The 5,215-nt window shown below is 39.3% G+C and overlaps 1 protein-coding gene across 1 annotated transcript in view; it reads right to left on the reverse strand.

The window, feature by feature from the left end:
- RAB9A (RAB9A, member RAS oncogene family) overlaps positions 1-2,358 on the reverse strand; it is a 5,157-nt gene extending 2,799 nt beyond the window's left edge. The window contains exon 1 of the mRNA XM_008629283.2: positions 2,144-2,358. The gene's annotated coding sequence lies outside the window, so the exon portion shown is untranslated. The remainder of the gene's footprint in view (positions 1-2,143) is intronic.
- Between the last annotated feature and the right edge of the window lie 2,857 nt (positions 2,359-5,215).

A 5,215-nucleotide genomic window follows, 5' to 3' on the forward strand; every position in this document is an offset into this window, starting at 1 on the left:
AATCAGAAGTTCCCTAAAAGACACAGTGTGAATAAATAACTGGCTTAAGTAGTTCTGACTGGTACTATGCACTGGTTTCTTTAGCTTCTGCATTTTTATCGATGGCAGTTATCATGAAATTGTCCACAAAGCCACATTTTAAACAAAATACATGTAAGGAAAGTGTTAACAGTAGCTAGTACATCATGCATCTAGAACCTGCAAAGTTAATTTGCACAATTTCAACTATGTGGGCCACTCCAGTAAGGTCTAAGACTGATGATCATAAAATTAGTTTTACTAGGCAGACAATTACAGACCAACCACAAACCATTTGTGTCCTTTAACACAAAAGCTACAGAGTCTTCTGTGATGTTGCAGGCAACGTTGCTTTTCAGGACATTAAGTTTCCACAGCAGAAGCTGTCATGCTAGGCTAGAATTAAGTTTTTTCCAACAAATAAAACAACGATAAAATACTTACAACACTACAAGAATTAATATTATTACTCCTATTACATAATTTATCTGTATAATGTGCTTTTGACAGTATTTTTGGAAGGGATGGTTTACATACAGTATGATGTTTCTGAACATTTTTTACCTCAATTGTTCAATCATCATTCATCATCTGAAAACAAAACAAAAGCTTAATTTCTAATGTGCATCTGATTGTTTTACCCAACATCGGGAATTGCAACACAGTATAGAATTACAGGTAATTATTTGTTCCAGTTATTTCTTAGTGAGCTACACAACTACTTAATGTAAAAGTATTCTCAACCTAATAGACAAAGAGTCTGCAACAAGAGTAATTTTCCCTCATGTTCTTCAATCATTTCAATATTCAAAGAGAGTCAGAGCAAATAAATAAAAAGCAGCCCCACCCTGCTTCATTTTGATAACCATTTCTGAATTGCTTCCACTAACTTAGAAGGATTACAGTGCTTAAATCACTGACTTCGGTATTCCTGTTAAAAGCGGGGAACATTTTCTACTAATGTAATTTCTAGCATGACCATATACCGTAATACAAAAAAGTAAATTAATTTTTGCCTTTCAGGATGTCCCTTTTAAACACTGAAATGAATCGCAAGTCAAATATTTCCATTATCAGTCCAAATATTTGCTGTCACAACGAAAGACAGAAGGCTAAGCAACCTCAGAAAAATCAGTTTGCATTACAAAATCCAGTTCATTGGACCTATTTACAGTTTCATTTTTACCACAGTGATACCAGCCACTGCAGCACACCATTAAAAACCCAAACAAAAAAACACACATAGCAACTGAAATCTCACCTCCGCTCCCCTTTTTCTAATAGGGCACCAAAACCTGGATCTATTGCAATACCACCACTGAACTGCCTCAGCATTTTTGAGGAAACAGGTGTAAGGGACACTTCTAATTTCCAGACAGTTGCTTCTCCACTTGTGTTTACTTCCTGACTTGGAAACAGGTGAGAAAATTTGTTTCAGTTATCACTGTCATTCAATGCTCACTGATGAGCCACCTCCTATATGAAACCAAGACTAAACCTAAAGGTTTTCTTGAGGCTATGTGCTACACTGTCCTTTAACTGAAGCTGTTAAAGGTAAGACAGACTCAAGTTTGTTCCAACTAGTCATGTATGCTTACAACCTCATGTGCTATCAGCCAAGACTTACTGAAAAAAGGGGCCGTCTTTAAGAAAACACACTCGAAGTTATGGACAAGCAGAATTAGCAGTTCTACAACTAGCATAACACTGACCATGTTTCATAACTTCCTATCCTCAAATTTACACATATACAGCACATCCATTTCAGTTTTGAAGCTTATTAACAATTTTATTTGCTAAGCCACCGTATTTTGTTAAACCACTGGTATCAGATTAAAAGTTTAAAAAGGCACACCACTGCAAGTATTTTGACTGAAAAAAACACTTGCCTTTCAATAGAAATGTAAACTCCCTCCCTCATTAGTAGTGGGTTTTTTTCACACAAACAAAGCATTTGACAATAATTGCCAGGCAAGCATAGAAAACATAGTTTGTTAGTTACAGTGGCCCATCAAAGAATGACATTAATTGCTTCTCTGTGAAATGTCTGAGAAGAAGTCCCAAGAACTACCAGAGTTGCAGCAGAAAGAGCAGAATCCAAAACTACATAATTTTTAACACTTACTGTTTGTGGAGTTTTTACATTTCTCAGCCCTCAATCACTACAGTGGTTAAACTTGTTGTCTATAGCAGATCTGCAAGTTTCCAAAAATCTGAAAAGAAAGGACAGAAGCACATTTTCTCACTTTTCTCCCCTTAGCCAATCCTTGTTCTTATATTTAGGAGGTAGTGGTTTACACCCTGATCAATTAAGTGGCACAATTTTTTTTTTTAGTGCATAAGAAGCCACAAGCCTTTTGACTTTGAAATACTTTTTTCTCAATTCAAACGAAAACATCCAGATATGAAGTCAAGATGCTACAGGTTTTGTACTTTTGGATATGTTACAAGCAGTGACATTAGTCAGCCTCCAAACTGACCCTCCCCTCCACGGGGCATTGACGTAAGAACTGTGGATCAGGAACACCCCTTTACTGACAGCCACTTATCAGCTGCCTGGAAGCCCTTCAATCATACAGCTCAACCTACCAAAGTCCTAATCTCCTTGCAAGTCTTCCTTCCTGTATCTGTGATTTCACCACTGTACTACGAAGATAACCTGTCAGCAGATTATTGAACATCTATCCAGAAGAAAACACAGACTAAAATTGCCTCTAGTTGTAAGCAGCCTAGATATGCTTGATCTAACACCATAATATCACTAGAATTTACTTGTAATTTCTCATATGAGCCCAACCCAAAATGAACTGTCATTCAGCTGTTAGCACTCATCTGGATACCAAAAAAGTTGTATTTGGCAATTTCTTTGTAAGGTTGTTTTTAACTCCTATGAAGCTCAGGATTCTAGTTCAAACAGTTGCTTGGCATGACTCAGGACTATGAAAGAACCAGTGGCCAAGGGAAGGAATCCTGAAGTTCACATAACCCTTGGATCATGGAATCATTCCAGTACCTACTGCCAGAATCACTTCATTTATTCTAACTTCTAGCTAGACACAAAGTCAATCAGAAAATGTCAGGAGAAATACCTACATTAGTATCTCTGCCAGTTTAATCTTGTAGAAGCCTAACCTTCACTTCCAGCCTCATTCCACAAGTTCAAGTAGAATGAGCAAACTTATTTATTCGGATTTCATCAGAATTTACGTTTCTCAGCAGTTCACAGTTAAGCATCTTCCAACTTAAATATTCTGTTACTTTTAGCCAACTTCAAAACACCCTTCGGTGCTGCTGCTCCTGGTCCAAGACTGCTAACAATGCCTGAGCTATTTGACATTCTCCTTGCAACCTACTTCTCTGTTACTGCCTCCACTCTCTCAATAACCTATCCAGCAATTATTTCTGCTCAAATGTGCTCATCTTTCTCCCTTGCATTAGTTTCCCCTTTCCTTCAGGGAATCTTAGTAATAGCAGCTTCTATTGGTACAAGGCTACCTTGTACATTCATATTCTTCCCAGTATAACTGTGACGAAAGCCCCATCCCTAGGGCATTAAGTGGGTTACACTGTACCAGGCCAACACACTGCCTGCTCTGCAGAGATTGAAAACGAAAACAAAACACACAAGAGAATGAACACTATTCAAAAAAAAAAAAACAACAAATAACCTAACAAACCCTAAGGACTTCTTACAAGCCTTTTTGCCCGGAAGTTTTTATTCATTGTGAAACATTTATGTAAAATTCCAATCCTAAGGAGCTGGAAGATCTGTTTCCCAGGATTTACTACGAAATTGACACAAAATAGAACAAAGCTTGAAGTCTAAATATCTTATTTGACCCTCTGCAATTCTTTTTTTCCACATATTTTTGATTTAAGGAAACTGATGGTGTTTGAGCACTCAAAAGCTAACCACTGCTAGATCTTTTTTCTTTTTTTTAAATACACACTGTCGCTTTTTAACTTTATGTATTGAGACAGTAAAGGCATACAACCTGAATGAAGACAGAGAAAAGTAACAGTTAATTATAAATTTGATGTTGGTATGAAACACAGTTATAGCTGTACCATCCTTAGGTTAGATTTCTCTGAAAATAAAAGTACTAAGAAAAAAACGTTTCGGATTTATTTTGGGTATGTCTGCTCTCCCTCCAGTCTGCCATTACAGCCTGTCACCTTCTATGCTACTAAAAAGTCATGGAAAAACACTTTTAAAAAACCAAAAAAACCTAGTCACACACAGCCACCCCTGCTCTAAAAAAAGCGAGCACTGACAACTTCAGTGTTGCACAACACTTTAAAAGTAAAGACAAATAAAACCCACATGCTTATTTAGTATAGCTGTAAATTATTGTGGACAAGAAGGAAAACAACACGTAAGATGGAAGGCTGCATGACAGCTATCTGCAAACAAGCATTTTAATTCCTGAACAAAACTTAGCCAAGAAGGTCCCTACTTGACTGTTCCACCCAAGCTAATAAAACTTAAATGCTATGTATGTAGTTATATGTAACCTTACTATAAAGGCCACTAATGGAGGCTTTTAAAACTAGTTTTCTTGCCCTCTTCTGTTATCCACTCAATTGCTTTATACAAGTTATATGTAACACGGAATTACTTACACCGAGAGCAGCCCATTAACCACCCAGACATAAGCGATTCCCAGTCCTGGCCCATCCCCATCCTTCCCTCCCCAGCCATTACCACACATGAGCCCGCAGAGCCACCTGCCGCCACTGGGAACTCCCCCGGCCCTGCGGAGGGGCTGAGCCGAGTCACTGCTGCAAAAAAGAAGAAGTGAAACCAAAGGGCGCCCTGAGCAGGCGGCCCCTCTCCAGCACAGAACCCAGCAGGTTGGAAAAGACCTCTGAGATCACCGAGACCAACCTATGGCCAAACACCACCCTGCCGACCAGCCCACGGCACTGAGTGCCACGTCCAGCCCTTCCTCAGACACCTCCAAGGGACGGTGACTCCACCACCTCCCTGGGCAGCCCGCTCCAAGCACACAGTAACGAGAAAAAGGAGATAAAAGGAGTTTTAATATTTCTTCTTTTCCCAATGTGAAACGTGTTGAGGACACAAGTACTAAGCCGAGTTTCACCCTGACAGACCAGCGATCTCTCTCAGTGGCGAGGAAGCGCTGCGGGGTCGGCGACCGGCCATGCACCGGCTAGAGCCGCTTCCCAAAGGAGC

The sequence above is a fragment of the Corvus brachyrhynchos genome, unplaced genomic scaffold (genome assembly GCF_000691975.1).
Source record: "Corvus brachyrhynchos isolate BGI_N302 unplaced genomic scaffold, ASM69197v1 scaffold11, whole genome shotgun sequence".
Classification (NCBI taxonomy): Eukaryota; Metazoa; Chordata; class Aves; order Passeriformes; family Corvidae; genus Corvus; species Corvus brachyrhynchos.